This window comes from Ptychodera flava, chromosome 20, assembly GCF_041260155.1.
Source record: "Ptychodera flava strain L36383 chromosome 20, AS_Pfla_20210202, whole genome shotgun sequence".
Classification (NCBI taxonomy): Eukaryota; Metazoa; Hemichordata; class Enteropneusta; family Ptychoderidae; genus Ptychodera; species Ptychodera flava.
In genome coordinates, this window is record NC_091947.1 from 20,171,824 (window position 1) to 20,190,195 (window position 18,372).

General features: G+C 37.5%; 1 protein-coding gene across 1 annotated transcript in view; it reads left to right on the forward strand.

Annotated features, from left to right (window-relative positions):
• LOC139120272 (G protein-coupled receptor kinase 5-like) overlaps window positions 1-18,372 on the forward strand; it is a 53,510-nt gene that overhangs the window by 11,488 nt on the left and 23,650 nt on the right. The gene's annotated exons all lie outside the window — the stretch shown is intronic.

The following is an 18,372-nucleotide window of genomic DNA, read 5'->3' on the forward strand; positions in this document are numbered from 1 at the left end:
TCCTTCATAATCTACCAGATATGAACTGAAAATGCTCACGTGTTTCATTATATTGCAGTTTCATTAAATGCATCATGTTTGCAACTTCATTGAAAGTACATTTTGTATTATGATCAACATAATGAACAATATTCACAGCTGATTAACTCTAAAAGATCATGAAGTATACAAATATGTAATTAGCTGAAATAAAAATATTAAAGTTCTTTGACTGCTGTCATTGTACCACCACTTCATATAGCAAATGTAATTACCTTTAGGCAAGTCCTTCAAGCCATATATATGCCGAACTGTGAAAGCTCATTAGATATGCAAATTATAAATTAGCTGACATGAAAATGTGAAATGACTTTCTATATTGTTTTAACCTGGTATAATCATCAATGTACATAGCATGTTTTGCCAACTTTGATCAAGTAAATCCCAGTATAGATCCCTAATTGGAAAAAATCATTAAAAACGCAAATTAGGTATTTGCTGAAGAAAAAATGCTTAATGACTTTCAATAATGTTGTATCATAGTATCTTCAATGTATATAGCAAGTTTCATCAACTTTGGTCTAGTCAATTCAGATATATATCCCTAATTAGCAAAGTTCATTAAATATGTAAATTAGGAATTGGCTGAAGTAAAAATGATTAATGATTTTCGATAATGTTGTATCATAGTATCTCCAATACATGTAGCAAGTTTTGTCAACTTTGGTCAAGTCAATTCAGATGTATAAATCCCTAATTAGGAAAGTTCATTAAATATGCAAATTAGGAATTGGCTGAAGAGAAAATGTTTAATGACTTTCAATAATATTGTATTATAGTGTCTTAAATGTACATAGCAAGTTTCATCAATTTTGATCAAGTCAATTCAGATATATATCCCTAATTATGAAAATTCATTTAATATGCAAATTAGGAATTGGCTGAAGTAAAAATGTCTTTTGACTTCAATAATGTTATATCACAGTATCTTTGATGTATACAGCAAGTTTTAACAACTACAATCAAGTTAATTCAGATATATATCCCTAATTAGGAAAGTTCATTAAATATGCAAACAAGGAATTGGCTGAAGTAAAACTGCTTAACGACTTTCAATAATGTTGTATTATAGTATCTTTAATGTATATAGCAAGTTTCATGTATTTTGGTCCAGTCAATTCAAATATATATCCATAATTAGCAAAGTTCATTAAATATGCATATTAGGAATTGGCTCAAGTTTAAATGCTTAATGACTTTCAATAATATTAAATCATAGTATCTTCAACACACATACCAAGTTTGGTTAATTTTGATCAAGTCAAGTCAGATATATATCCCTAATTAGGAAAGTTCATTAAATACGCAAATTAGCATTTATCTTTCATGTCACCCCTTAATGGTTCCCACTGCTGATATGTCTTGGTGTGATCACATTTGTAGCAAATCTCATCAAATTATATGCAGTTGTTTTTAATGTATATCCGTTTTTTTCTAAAATCATTAATTATGCAAATGAGCAAAAGTATGCAAGCCACACCCACCAAAAACTAATCACTTCTTGCCGTTTGCTAACTGAATCTATGTACCAGATTTGATTCTGATCTGATTAGCTGTTTTTGAGATATTGGACCAAAAGACAGACAGACACACAGACACACAGACAGACAGACACACAGACATCGCTGCGACATATGCTCATGTGTGTGAACACGTGAGCAAAAAATGATGCAGTAAGTAAGGCCTGTGCACTTTTAAAAAGAGTTAGACAGGTTTATCGTGCTAAGGCTGCATTCACAAATACGGGATTGGGAGGGCTAGAGGAATTCAAGGGGGATATGAACATTCAGGGTAGTAGAGGGGGATTTGAATGGTTTTCACTGGCTATAGGGGTGAGATATGAAAACTGAAAATATTTTGGTGCCCTAGTTTTTCACATTTCCAGATTCTGCAGTGTGGTAGGTAACATGAATAGCATTATGTCATCCAATGGCGCAAATATTAATGATAATTAAACAAATTTAGGAATCATTTTATAGCATTTCGTGACTTTGTTGTGAAATAATCTACAATAATATGAATACCATAATATTCCTTAATTAATGAAAAACAACAAGTAGACCTTGTAACAGGGGACAGAAGCTGCAACTGTTGATTATTTATTTCTCAACATTTCTATTCAGTGTATCAACTACAGTTTCTTGCTATTATTCTACAGCGTGCTGGAACACACAATGTTCAACTTATCAACAAAGCTCATATGTACATACACTATTGTTGATGATTCAATTAGAGTCTAAACTGAAAGTCATTTGTCAAGGATACAAATGCACATTAACCAGGCTGTGTTGGCAAGCTGACAAACTACTGAATATTTCAACAATTAAAGTATACTATCAGCAGTATTAATTGCATTGTGCAATAATTGCAGTGAAAACTTGCCGTTTGAAATTATCTGTGAAAACAATCATCAGAAGGCTTCAAAGTAATTCTTAAAACTCACAAAAAACTTGTCACTGGAAATCCATAAAATTGTTTCAGAAAGTGTACTGAAGGGCTCAAAATAGTCTCTAAAAACACATAAAACCTCCAGATTGGTTTAATATGGGGACACCGGCTAGGGACCCCCCTATTGAGAGGGGCCACACCCCCCTGTCAAGCTGTTCCCCTGCCGATTACACAGCAGCCTTCATTTGCTGCAATACTATCTGCTTGTCATGTTGTTTCAGCCAGTTCATAAAGAATTATTTAAAGCCGTGTGATGAGGTTTAAGACAGAAGATTGGAGTTGATTCAATAAATGTTTGGGCTTATAATTGGGTGGGGGAGTTTGAACTTTTTTCATCATATCGGGGTAAGATTTGAAATGTTTTTGAGGGTATTGAGGGGGGAATTAAGACTTCAGTCACGATTCATCCAGCCCCCCTACCCAGCATTTGTGAATGCAGCCTAATTGCATCGTAAAAAAAAAATCTCCATTTATAATTTATAATGCAAACCTGCATGAAGGCAAGAGTGTCATTGTGTTTCATCACTTCTGCTTTCCCTTCAGATTCCACAAAGGTTTAGCATGACCTGTGCTTATTTTGAAACGTGCATAATTTGTTTCATTTCATGACCCCGCCATGCCAAGACAAATAGACTAAGCTGTCCAATCAGGCAGCCCCTTGTTGGGATAAAACTCTGGCTCCCTTCGTGACCCAACTCAATTAACCTATCAAGAGCTCTGTTGTCAAAGTTTGTCAGTGCCAAACCAGCCCAATAAAAGTGTTCTGTGAAAGTTCATGACGCTGTGAAATCACCATGACAGCAGCATTGAACTCGGACAAACCGCAGTAAAGTATGTGGCTCTGCTGGATTTTATAAACATGCATCAGTGATGAAAGTGAGAAAAAATACGTTTTTTTCAAAGTGCAAACGAAGAGAGGGAATATGAAAAGTGGAACAATCAGAATTGAATACAGTAGATAGTGCTGCAGCCTCTTCAATTTTCTCATTTAATTAAGACGAAATGGAAAATTATGCACCGAGCTGCACGAGGGTCATCTTGGAAAATGACAGAACATGCTCCTCAGCTCCCAAATGTTTTGGGTAATTGCTTGAAAATTAATATACGACATCGTCTGCGTCCGGCATGATAATTAGTAAACTTGTTCTACACTCATGGGAGTTCTTGGTAAATTGCGATATGCATCTTTTTTTTGTTGTAATTTTTTTCACAATGTCGTTTTGACAAAAATGGATGAGACGCTGTAATTAATGGGTTGAGACATGGCTTAATTAATTTTATTTCTTCCCTGTTTCTGGAGTGTCTTGTCAGGGGTCATTGTCAAGGTCAGTGTCATCAGAATGCTCCAACCTGTCAAGTGTGGGAGTCAGGGAGAAAGAGAGTTCAGTTTATTTGTTGTCATGGAGATGGCATCTCCCACGTTGTTTATTTTCTGCAGGATTAATGAGCTTGTCGGTCATTTTCCCTGGAATGACATTAGAGTGGGCTTGTAGTATCGGAAAGCATAAGGGAATAATGTGATTATTGACGTGGATAAATTATGACTCCACGATGTTTATGTTTGCAAAGTCGGTCACACATGATACAGGTACATATACATGTAGGTGGCCATTTTTCTGTTCTTCAGCGTATCCACCAGCACAGCACATAATGAACATCTTTATCAGAGGAAAAATTGTGTTTCCTCCTTTGAGATTCAGAATTTCTGTTGATTGTCATAGGCTTAGAGTGTATAATATGTGCGACTGATGAAATCTTTTGATTGAACTGTCTGTATGCATTAGTTGGACAGACCATCAATATTTAAAGCACCGGTATCTACTTCCCTGTGCATTTTTTCCTGTCAGATGATGATGTCATCAAATTTTACTTTCTCTGGCTCTTAATTACATCACTGTAGTAATAGAAGCTACGTCAGTGTTGATATGTCTAGCTCATGCTGGCCTGATAAGTAACATTTGGTACATTCAAACTGCCAGCCTGAGTGCTCCCCAAACAGAATTTGACTTTTGACACATCATAAGTGCCTACAACAACCATTAATTTGTTCAGTTGCAGTACTTGATCAATTAAATTCAAAAGGGTCAGTTTAATTTCACGTCAGTTAATTGAGTCTGTGCAGGCATTTTTATAGAAAACTATATTTTGAGATACACTGTAAAATATTACTTGCATTTTCAAATTGAAGTGTACATAAGTTTCAAAAGTGTAATGCCAAGCAGAGACATTTCTGTCAAAGACTACGTGTGTCTGTGTCTCTGTGTGTTTATGTGTGTATCTGTGTGTATGTATATATATATATATATATATATATATATATATATATATATATATATATATATATACACACACACACACACACATACACACACACACACACTCACACTCACACACATCTGTATAGATAGATGTATGCATATACAACAAAACAAAAACATTATTTTAAATATAATCATGGTAATATTAACAGTTGTTGCAATTATTCAGGTTTCAAGTCCATTTCTGTACACTTTTTATTGTGACTTGTCCTGTCCAGGGGTGGTGATAAGTCAAGATCTCCAGGCATCTCCATGTGATAAGTCAAGATCTCCAGGCATCTCCATGTAGTTGTAGAGCGTTGTGGTCATAAAAGCATCTGACTTTAAATGTCAAGGTCATCCTTCTGAGGAGCCAGTCAGGTTGTCTGCTCAGTGTCACTCTACACAGTAAACTACGTTTGTAGGTGTCTTGAAGTTTGGTTTAAGAGGGCGTTGGGTTTTAATGATGGCCGTGTTTGGCTTTGTTTATTTGATGCATGTTTGTCGAGAATGCGGTTTATAGTTTGTTGTATTTTAAAACAGGATTCTTGGTGAACACTTTAAATCCTGCCCTTGTCCAAAAGTTCAAATAGTAAAGTTTCTGTCGAGGGATTATCCAAATTCTTAGTCCTTGGTTTTAGTAGTCTCACATGAAACATCAGTGACCTTATCCTTTTGGTCCAGCTTTGCCTTGACTGAGGATTTTCAGCTTGTTGTACATTGAACAGTTTTGAAAAAAAATTACTGCAAGGACGTCTTTGCTTCTGCAGCACAATGATGAGCAGTGATCACAGTGTACAAAATACCCTCACCATTCTCCTATGATGAGAGGGAGAATTAAAATTGGATTGACTGATTAACAATACCTTTCCACTTAAGTAGCTAAAAGTAACTTTTCATGTGTGGCAGTTGGTTGTTGAAATACAAAAAATTATGTATGTCGTCAATTAAAACCATTGCCCTCTCTTTTTTTGAACAGATCGGTTCAAAACAGATAAAATGAAAAGGCCTCTCTGTACAGAAGTAATCCATACCTACCAGTTGAAGTGCCCTCGATTGTTTACACATGTAAGCATACCCATTTCCTGAGGACAGCAAAATCAAGTTCTCATCTTTCTAAATATTTGTCCCACAGAAAATACGGTCCATTTCAAGATTTTCTCGGGGGCAGAATTTCTGATGGCTACTGTGTAACCCCCTCTTGTAGGGAAAACCAGACATTTGATTCAACAAAGTGATGAATCAAGTGTACAGTTTTGGTTTTGAGTTTGGAATGCTTATAAAGTTCACAGTCTCCTCGGAGTGGCTCCCCAGTAATTCATTTTGTCCCTCTGGGATGCCACAAGGCACAAGATATCACTTACTTTTCTGTGTTCCCAGAAAAAAGCATGTTGAAAACAGTGTAAAAATCTTTTTTTGAGAGAGAGACCTCGCATGTGGATCAGTGAGATTGGCAAGGGGTCAGGAGAGGTCATCTAAATATTATTCTCATGGCATGCAGTGGGTGTAGCTAAAGGCCAAGGAGGAGGCTGGAATTGTTTTAGGGTCTCTCCTGCAGGTATCAATCATATCCGTCAGTTTGCCATGATATTCAGTTTGGGTAAGAACAGTCAGTGAATGAGCATACATGTAACATCAAAATCTATAACTTTGTGATTACTTCAAACTATTTTTCGTTTAACTGTATGTCAATATTCAAGTTCTTGTCCTACTCCGTATCTGCATTTTGAAACTTCAATTGTTTACCCTGTCATCACAGCGTCTATACAGGTTTAAAGTAAATATATATTTAAATTGCAAGGACCCCTGCATGCCTTTACCGTAGCCTGTCTTGTGATACCTCTCGCCCCACTGTACATTAGTCACATTGAGAAAAATTAGGCCGTGTATCCAGTGAATGAGGTGTTGTCATGGTAATGATTCTGATGATCAGGAATTTGAAAATAGTAACATTGAATAGTCTATTATTATTAACAGCAAATTTCATCAGTTTTCCTTTGCATGATTGATGTGCTGTGCAGTTCAGTGTTTTTGTGCGAAAAAATGTGAGCTGTAAGTAAGTGAATAAACATTTGAATCGTTTGCTCTCCCATACCCAGCATTTGTGTAAGTCACTGGCAGCTTCAGACTTCCAGAGCAATTCCGGAGTGTTGGCATGGCAACAGGGTCCTCTGAATGTGTCACATCGAGGACACGCTCTTCTGCAGGCTTAATTGTTTATCAGGCACAAGCATACCGGTACCTGTGAAGTAAAGAGGCAACAATTAGCAGTTTTAATGCTTGATTGCAAATTGTTTGAGAAAGAAAATAGTCCGCAGCCATGCCTAGTTTCCTCAGTGTAGATCATTCACAGTGAATAACCTTGCTTCTCATCTCAGTACATCAGGGGGGAAACATGATTATGCATTTCCGGCTCGATCTAGGCAGAATGATGCGTACAATTCTGTATTTGTGTACGGCATGCCTGTATAAACTATTACCAACTCCTACTTGATAAATCAAACGCTCCAACCCCAGCCTCATCATCTAAGCAAATGTATGAATAAATTGCCCTGTTTGTTCAGCTTAGAGGGGAACTAGGCAACGCTTAGATGTGAAACAAGGCTTAGGCAGCTGGGAAAGGTTAGGGGGGAAAAAATAATCTTGTGCACATATGGGCTTGAAACTTGAGGTTTATCACAAGTAAATACATGTAGTACTTGAGTATTTGCAGTTTTGAGAAGGATTGCTCTCAAAAGTGTAAATATTAGCTCCTTGTGCAAAAAAATATGGCGGCTCCACCAGGCACATTGTTTATGAAATTTGATTAATATGGCTGCAGAGACCTGTTCATAATACACATGCCCCTATTTTATCTTGTATTTAAGTAGAAAAAAATTATCTTCTTGTGAACTTTGATTAAGCAACTATTCTTTTTATTGATCGTAGGGTACTCTTTTAACTTATTGAGTATTTATTCATGTATTTTATTTTATTTTAATTTTTGTCAAATGAGATACTGGATTGTATCAGACACAAAAGTGAATAGAGGCTGCGTGCCTTTAACAAGAGCGGGGCAATGGTCACGGACACTCCCTTCATGAATATTTTGATAGTAGCTTTTTCTAGAACCAATGAATGTCATTTGTAATTCACACTCATCCGGGGGTTTTTTGGTCAGAATTGGAATAAGTAAAGCTCATCTTCCATCTCTCATCTCAAGCCTTCCCATGATGCTGCTTTTCATCTATTCCCAGTCAGTTTTATTACCAAATTATCTGATTATCATAGCGCAGATAAAACAGGACAAGTACTAATTTGAAAAAGTATTGAGCTGTAAAATTTTTCAGCTCTGAAATTACTATTCATTTATTATTTAACAGGGGTGTTTTTTTTTATATGCTGTCATAAAATTTCCACCAAGGAAAAAATAACACCCGGAAAACCATATAAAACAAAACCAGCAAGACCAGGTCTTTCCCAGTTGTGACTGGTGAGTATAGGTTGCTATGGTAATTATGGAACCAAGTGCTGCCACCAAATCTAAAAGAATTTGCATATTAAGGCCAGGCACTTATATTAAAATTTTTACATGAAATGGTTGAAACGAATGTTTTTGAAGCTGTACAGCACTGTTGATATTTCCCATAGGGAAGGCAAGGAGTTCTCATCTGCTCTGCATGACTGCTCTGCATTTGTATAGAGCACGGTCCTGCTCCCCCCTGCAGTCTGTGAGGAGATGGACCAGTCCAGTGAAATGAATTGTGGGATTGTTCATCAGGGAAAAAGCCCTTCGTACAGAACAGTGTCACATACTCGCTGTTCTACTGTGCAATGCTGATCAAATTGTACGTTGCTGAACTAGGACGAGATGAATAGCCCGCATTTACTAGTAAATAAGTGTTCGTGTGGGTGGGCAAAACTTATGGTCTAAAATAAATGAATGAACAGATATGAAGATAAATTGATATGAAAATAAATAAAGGTTACCCATAAATGAACAAACAAAAACGTTAATATCTATATAAATAAATGAGAAGGCAGCCATAAAGAGAGATGGGGGATCAAGTTTCCATGGAGTAGGTCCTTGCATTGAATGGCAATTACAGTGGATTAATTTCTTTGTAGTTTTCTTTTTGTACAGGAGAAATTTTGGAATGCACTACTTTTGTTTTTCAACATTGCGACATTCCAAAATTCATTCCTACATTTTAAAGGGAAATGTTTGAATTATGGACTCATTACTAGTAAATGCCAGCAGAGCTTCATCCTTTGCCTCTATTATCTCCTTTTTTGCCCACTAAGTTCAAACAAATTACCCATTGATCCAGACAGGTCTTATGGATGAATATTGTCACCAAATGCCAGCACAGTTTCAGCACATTGTCTCTGCTTCTTGTGAAAGGAAGGTATTAAAGCATATATATATATAACCTTGACTGTGCCCTTGAAGAATGAGGTACCCTGTTTGAGAGTGACCACAATCCCTGGTCACACTGCTTCATGAGACTATAATATCGACAAGGCTATCCATGTCTGCCCTGTGGTAGACTGCATACTAGAATTGTACATGCATAGAGCATCTTATCTCAGGGTCATCTCAACCTCCCCCATACAGGATTAATCTACTTGGCCATGTCTCTCACCTGGGGTGTCTTCTCCACACAGCTACAGTGTCAACTATTGATGATACGTCTCATTGAAGTATGCGGGTGGGTGGCAGTAGCAGGGTCGATGGATATGTTACACCAGTAATATTCTGTTTGTTTGAAGGCAAAGCCTGTCACAATCAGTGACTAGTATCCAAAGGTTTGATCCCTCAGCAACCAACCTTCTTCCATTCCTCCACATTGCAACCACGTTCTTTTTCCTTAAAAGGCAGTGTGACCTGCTTTCATACCATGGCAACCGGGGTTTTGAAAGGGTTAAAGGTCACACCTTACCGTGTGTGAAGCTGAGCCTTTACCTTGATTCACAGGAAACACTATTGGACACAGCTTGTATCAATTCACTGAAAGCCCCGCGTGACCCTTACCATGTTCATGTAAATACCGGGAACACGTGTAGGGGTTGTTTAGGAATTCAAAATGTGCAAAAGTTGATTTAATAGAAGGTCAAAAAGCAATGACTTGGCTATTAAATGTAATTGCAGCTCCAATTAGGAATTTTATTGAATTGTACAATTGTATCACTCATTAATCACACATGCCAACAAACCACATGGGAGTTGACCTCTGACCTTTCTTATAGTCCCCAGTTTTAGTAGCCAGCAGAGATGTAATACTCCTTCCCTGAACTAATGAAAAAATGTGTTTTATGCATAACATTGACCTTGATGGCAACAACATTTTGTGTGAAGACCAACCCGACCACTTTTAGTACAGTAGAACTCTGTTTTTTACTGTGAGATGTTGGTCCTAAAATAGAGGAAGATTGGAAGGGGGGGTGGGGAGGGGAAGAGGGGTTAATGTGTTGTCTGTCATCGTAAACTTGAGGAGTTGAGTGATGTGCATGCATGGGAACCACAATACTTTGTAAAAAGATCAGAGTGTTCAAAATGTTATTTGTGAGCAACAAGCTCACCAGAGCCTTATGTGACAGCACGATCATATCTGGTAGACTGATCTTGAGTGATGGAGCGCAGATATTTCTTTTGACATATTGATTTGTTGCACTTGGGTCGCACCTCAGCGTGACCCCGGGAGGTCAGCTCAGTTTGTAGCTGCGCATTCCAACGCTGCTTAAGTGGAGACAAGACCCCGGAGATTTATGAAAGGGCCAAGAAGATCAAGCCAACAAAATCAAAAGACAATAAATTCAGGGATATAAGATACTTGCAAGGGACGAGATCCATAATAACAGACTGTTTTGTGTTGTTATTTGTTTAAACATGTCTCTCAGTGCGCAAGTAGATTGTTTTTAGTTTGAGGTCAACCCAGAGGAATGAATGAAATGTCCCCGGTGACTGTCATTTCATCTCAACGTGCTTTTACAAGCAGGAGATTTATATCCTTTCATATCATTTAATTGTTAGCATATTAACTATTGATAAAAATATGACAAAACGTGATATGGTATTGATGTACACAAAGAATATACATGTGTAAAAGTCAGATGTCGTGGCAGTACTTTGATCTTTGTCATGCCTTGGTTCCGTTTGTGATATTCAGATGAAACAGCTATCTCATGGCACAGTATGTCATAAATAGGACAGTATTTTTGGTCCGTATGGAGGCAGCTTCTTGCCCTAGTTTCTCGCTTGTATTTTCAGCTCATGCACATACAGTTCTGCCCACCATAGATGTAAGGCAGTCCTTCACCCCTGAAAGTGGAATGGTTTTTAGCTTCCAAGGGGGATTGTTACATGTAATCCCTTTTGCAGAGTATCTGCAAGCAGATGAATGCGTGTTTGGTATATCAGTACTTTCATAAACCTGACAACTGGGTTTGGACAAAAATCACTATCAACACGGGCTGATTTGCTGTCAGGCATTTGCATGGACAATTTGTTGTGGCTAAGACTGCTGGATTATCATGGTTTTTCCAAGTACACAAGGAGAATACTGGAGCCTCTATCCTCCTCTTTGTAGCTGCCTGTTTGACCTACATGTAGGTTGCCCTTCTAAATGAATGTGGTTGAATCAATGAATGAATGAATGAATGAATGAATGAATGAAGAAACAAACAAATTAATCAATATGCAAATAAGCCAATTCACTCACCCCAACACCCTACCATACCTGACCCTATCCAACTTTACTGTTACAGTAGCCCAACTAGACCCATAGGCGCACGACGAATTTTAAAATCACTTATCTGAATTTTTAATGTTGAAACATGCATTTTTAGCTCCACTGTCAGCGACGCGGAGCTTATCAAATAGGTTGATTTTCCGTCGTCGTCCGTCGTCCGTCGTCGTCGTCCGTCGTCGTCCGTCAACAATTGCCTTCTCCTCTGAAACCGCAAGTCCAATTGCTTTGAAATTTTATATGCAGTTCACTTAAGGTGACCTCACTTCAGTTTGTTCAAATCGTGGTGAAATTTGCATATTTGTATTTTTGGGGCATTTTTTGGTGTTTTTGGTAAAAAAATCTTCTTCTCTGAAACCGCTTGTCCGATTGCTTTGAAATTTTATATGCAGTTCACTTAAGGTGACCTCACTTCAGTTTGTTCAAATCGTGGTGAAATTTGCATATTTGTATTTTTTGGGCATTTTTTGGTGTTTTTGGTAAAAAAATCTTCTTCTCTGAAACCGCTTGTCCGATTGCTTTGAAATTTGATATGCAGTTTGCTTAGGGTGCCTTCAGTCAGATTTGTTCAAAACATGGCGAAATTTGCATATTTGTATTTTTAAGGCAATTTTTGTCATTTCTGGTAAAAAAATCTTTAAAAATCTTCTTCTTCAAAACTGCCAGTCAGATAGCTTTGATATTTGGTACATAGGTCCCTAGGGATGATCCATTTCAGATTTATTCAAATTGTGCAGAAATATGCAAATTTGCATTTTAAGGCAATTTGTGCCATTTTTGGTCAAAAAATTTATTTCTCAAAAAGTACTGGTCTGATAGTTTTGAAATTTGGTATACAGGTTTCTATTGATGAACTAAGTAATATGAATTGAATTTCTGATGAAACCTGTAATTTTGTATTTTTGGGGCAATTTTTGCCATTTTTTGTAAAAAAATGTGTATTTCCAAAACTACTCATCCGATAGCTTTGAAATTTGGTATACAGGTTCCTACAGATTAACTAAATGATATTTATTGAAATTATGATGAAATCTACAATTTTGTAATTTTGGGGCAATTTTTACCAGTTTTGGTCAAAAAATGTGTATTTCCAAAATTACTCATCCGATAGCTTTGAAATTTGGTGTATAGGTTCCTACAGATGAACTAAATGATAATTATTGAAATTATGATGAAATCTGCAATTTTGTAATTTTGGGGCAATTTTTGCCATTTTTGGTCAAAACATGTGTTTCTCAAAAAGTACTGGTCTGATAGCTTTGAAATTTGGTATACAGGTTTCTACAGATGAGCTAAGTAATATATATTGAATTTCTGATGAAATCTGTAATTTTGTATTTTTGGGGCAATTTTTGCCATTTTTGGTCAAAAAATGTGTATATTCAAAACTACTCATATGATAGCTTTGAAATTTGGTATACAAGTTGCCATAGATGAACTAAATGATATTTATTGAAATAATGATGAAATCTGCAATTTTGAATTTTTGGGGCAATTTTTCCTATTTTTGGTCAAAAAATGCGTTTCTCAAAAAGTACTTGTCTAACAGCTTTGAAATTTGGTATACAGGTTTCTATAGATGAACTAAATTTGATCTTTTGAAATTATGATGAAATCTGCAATTTTTACTTTTGGAGGCAATTGTTGCCATTTTTGGTCAAAAAATTTGTTCTCAAAAACTACTCATCAGATAGCTTTGGTTGACATGTTCTTAGGGATGATCCTATGCGATACATTCAAAGTATTATGAAATCTTCAATTGGGTATTTTTGCAGCTTATTTTAGCCACTTTTTTCTGGCCACTGCATCGAGCTATCAAAGATTTCCACCCTTCTTCATCAACATGTCTCAAAAATAGTTATTCTCTACATAAACACAGCGGAGCTATATCGGCCGCTAGGTCGCTTGTATTAACAAATGTGCAAACGGAAATCGTGCGACCAGATTTTGAGGCATACAGTGAACAGTGCCCATCACTACACTACAGTGCAGTGCACGGCTGTGGCCGTTTAGCTCTGCTGTTACTTATACACTCGGCGAATTTTAAAACCACTTGTCTGTAATTGAATGGTGAAACATGCATTTTATTAACAACTGTGCAAACAGAAATCATGCGGACAGCTTTTGAGACATACTGTGAGCAGCGCCCAGAACACGGCTGTGGCCGCTCGGCTGTCTTGTACACATTACTCTAAAGGTACGAAACTATTGGGAAAATAATTTAAATAAAATCCGTAAAATAAAACGTTGTTGGCAACCCTGGGGATTTGAACTTCTCTGTGTTGTCGCATGCGTGGTACTAAATCGATCGACTGGGTTCTTGAAAGACAAAAACTGCACCGGGCCATGTTGACTCTACAAGTTAGGAAGCCGATCGATCGATTTTTGTAAGTATTCCCTTGATTAAATTGAAGTTTGAATCTCGAGGATGGCCAATAACCGTTAATTTTGTCTAATTTAAAAATTATTTTCCCAATAGTTTCGTACCTTTAGAGTAATGTGTACAAGACAGCCGAGCGGCCACAGCCGTGTTTTGGGCGCTGCTCACTGTATGTCTCAAAAGCTGCCTGCATGATTTCCGTTCGCACAGTTATCAATAAAATGCATGTTTCAACATTAAAATTGTAGACAAGTGATTTTAAAATTCGCCATTTGTATAAAGTTAGTAACGTTAACAGTAGAGCTGAGCGGCCACAGCCGTGCACGGGGCACTGATCACTGTATGTCCATGGATGTAAAAAATATTTTTTACATCCATGGTATGTCTCAATAGCTGCCCGCACGATTTCCGTTTGCACAGATTTTAATAAAATGCATGTTTCAACATTAACATTACAGACAAGTGATTTTAAAAGACGTCGTGCGCCTGTGACTAGACCCACCTATACTCGACTACCTAACATCCATCCATACTTTCCTTCATATCTGAATATGTTAAATGGAGTATTGTACTAAGGCTTTGCATGATTGTAATATTCTTGTGTCTTCATTCACATCTCTCATTTCACAGTTATTTCCAAAATAGTGTTTAGTACTCAATACCCTATATGGAAAAAAGATCCTTGTTATAGCTGCTTGAAAATGAGCACCCTTCCAGTGGCAGCATTTGCATATGTTCTAGGGTTCAAAGTTCAAATACAGTGTCAAAAGGTCAGTGTGTGTCTGGTTGGGGGTTTGGGGTATTATTTCTTCACTTAAAGTTATTAAACTCAATCTTCAAGTCACAAGGAACCAACTTAGTGTGAAATGTGACCGACAGATGTCAAATTTTGTTGACATGCTCCGCAAACTTTCTTTGTTGATATGTAATGGTTGTATTGTATGAGCGCTACTGTTAAAATAGAATGAAGAAGTCGTATAACAATTTCAAATATGTGATCAGGTATTGTGAGGAAAAAGTGTTTCCAGCGACTCAACTTCCCAATTTTACTGCCACTGATGACTTTAAGACATTTTTGGCATTTTTTAAAAAGAATGTGAGAAAATCTCAAATTTTCATGTTTTCTTTGTGTCGCATTTTAATAGAAAAATATGTAAATAAATGCATTTGTACATTGGCAAGAGTGCAAGAAAGCGTGGAAGTTATTTTGAAATAATATTCTCAGCTTTGCAGTACCTTGCCTACATGTAGTACTGGAAATAAATGTGTATTGTGTACATGTAATTTCATGCATTACTTGAGGATAAGGTGGAGTATTTAATATTAAAATCTTGAATTGATTATTGAAATGGACAGTATTATCATGGTAGAAAAATATACAATAAGACATGCAAACTTTTGTTGTCAAGTATACAAGGTCAGTGAGGTTGTGTTCAATTTAAAAATGGATTTTTTGCCATTTTGAATTACTTTCACACCCTTTCCATTGCCATGCGATGATATAACCCATGGTTTCCAATTGTGTGGTTTGACCCAATAGGCAGGGACATGTAGAGATGGAAAGACCATGTGTCGATGCTTTCCCATGGTTCCATCAGATGCTGGAGCTTTCATTCTCTGATGGAGAGCTGTATATATATATATATATATATATATATATATATGTGTGTGTGTGTGTGTGTGTGTGTGTGTGTGTGTGTGTGTGTGTGTGTGTGTGTGTGTGTGTGTGTGTGTACACGTACAGGTCTGGATATAGACGCGTCCATGTAAGGAAGAAATGTGGCCAGACACCATTGGGTCATTGGCTGCTACTACACAATACTTGTATCATACCGTAGCTTCAAACTGCAGTCCTATTAATATCTGGCACAACACGGGCAGAGAGATAGCCCTACCTCCCACTACGAAGGGGAATTCAACCTATTTCAGTTCCGTAATTGATTGAAATGTGTGATATCATGAAGCGGAAATTTTCCTCTCCTGTCACAGAAAGGAGAAGTTCCATTTTTATTGTCACATCGCTGGCCGCTATTCTTTACCCTTGGCAGATGGGCACGACATATGGTCGTCTCTGCAATATTGGTTGCCATGGTGAATTTTTTTTTATCAGGGACACACCATCTTCACACAATATCTCTTGACGTAGGTTTGTCCCTCTCTAATGCTCATAGGCATTCATTCACGTTTGGATTCCTGGAATCTCGGAAGAATTTTCTTTGAAGTGAAATAAGTTGAGCTTTCTAATTAACTTGAAGTATGGACTGAGCTTTATGTTGTATGCTTTATTATTGTTCTTGTTCATCATTGAAGCAGCAGATACTTTCATAACCTGTGATTTTTTTGTGGTAATGAATGCATAGGGAAGCGATTTTGAGTGTCCTGCAGTCGTTCAAGATGGAGGGTGTGGTCAATTTTGTCAATGGTAAACCTGAAACAGGGTTCCCATTTTCCCATATGTGGCCTCATGCATTCTGGTCACACGACATTTTGCAGTAAGAATTAATTAAATTGGACAAAACTGATACACTTTTTCTGAATTTTGGTTGAGCTCTCAAACAGTAACCCTACTGGTACTATGGTAACTACAATTTGATGTACTATTTGATTTTGAATTCAAGAAAAAATGTGCTTGCATATGCTTTAAAAATATCAGCATTAGAAAAGTTCTTGTAAGCGTGAACTTCCCAGATGTTCTGCTTGTTTATATCATGTTGACAAATGTAAACAACAAAACCCAACCATGCGGTGTGATTGCGAAGTGTTGAAAATGTACTTCATTGAAGTGTTCTTCTCAATTTTTAATCCCTGCTCTCAAAACTCTGTTTCCTCATCCACAGTTTACAAATGGTGTGTTTCATTTTGTGACAGAATATCAAGAGCTACTTAACCTGTTCCCCCCCCCCCCCCCCCCCCCCCCCCCCCCCCCCCCCCCCACCCCCCCCCCCCCCCCCCCCCCCCCCCCCCCCCCCCCCCCCCCCCCCCCCCCCCCCCCCCCCCCCCCCCCCCCCCCGATTCCTTGTAAACAGATGCATACTCACCATTGATAGCTGTGGGTTTGGGCCAAACCATGGCGGTGAAAAGGGTTGAATCATAAAATGGACCTTTTCCTTTCCACTCAGAGTTTAACCTTTTTTTGTATTTCAATACCCGGAGCCTGTCGTACTTGATTAATATTTGATGGACTCTTGGATAATAAATTGTGAATATTTTCTCAAAAGTTTGCTTTGTTGTCATGTCATTGCAATTTCCATGTGCTTCTCAAGACTGTGCCATAAAAGAGAAGATTATTAACTTCCAACGTGAATTGAATAGTATTTGCATCTTTGCCAGATTCCTTTCTTTCTGATAGGTTTTTTCTCACAATAAACTGACAAAATCAATCAGGGTTCTTTCTGTGGTGTTTAAGTGGAAATTCTCACAGAATTTGTATTTCTTTAATGAAAGAATGAAAGAAAAAAATTCATAGATGCTGCGAAGTAAAATGAAGTTCAAAATCAGAAGCCGCATAGATTCTGTAATTTTGACCTGGTTGAATTTCTAAAAAGTTGCCAAGCAGCCAGGGTAAATACTGTGTAATTAATATGTTCAACACAAATAATTCTGGTCACAAGTGCTAAATGCAACACCATGAAATAAATGCCTCGGTGACTCATAAGTGTTCAATTTTAATGAGGACTGACGATACTTTCAAGAAGGCCAGTTCACCCATGTGGATGTGTGACTATTAAAAGCAGGTCACGTGTAGTGTGGTCTGTGTTGCAACCGTGGTCTAAAGTAGTCGTTCCTGCAATGTGCAGCATCTGGGAAGCTTGTACGTTATTGGTTGTCTGAATATGATCATCATTATTCTTGCAAGGTGCAAGCTGTGCGGAAGGTCACATCTGATTGGTAGATTGTCATCATTAACATCGACTTGCAACTAGGGCTTTTCTCCACATTATTGGCTGTTTGGAAATATTGCCCTAAAGAACAATGAATTCCAACCGACCAATAGGCTTAAAGCTTCCGAAACGCTGCATATTAGCCTTCACTAGTGGTTCCTCTCCAGCTACACAAAATAGCCTTAGTTCCATACTCATTATTAACTTGTTGCACTGGTAAATTCTGACAATCTACCTAGCTGCCGTATTGTGGCCACACACACCCCCTACGTTTGGAAGGAAACTTGGTTTTTGGAGTATGTGATTCAATAAATGAAACATGAAATTCACTACTAAAAAAGTTATAAAGTTATGCTTTGGTGTAACTGTTGACAGTTTCAACAGGATGGAACTCCTGTTACTATATAATATTGAAACAATAATGTACCCCGTCCAGGCCAATTATGTATGAAAGTCAACTTTGCACGACATAATGTCTGAGGTGAAGCCGAGGATTAAAATTATGGAGTGCAAAGTTTGTATGAGTCCATTATGGGCTGGGAGCGGGTACACATTATTGCTGTTATTTTATAGTTTTGGTAATGCCAGCAAATTTGGAA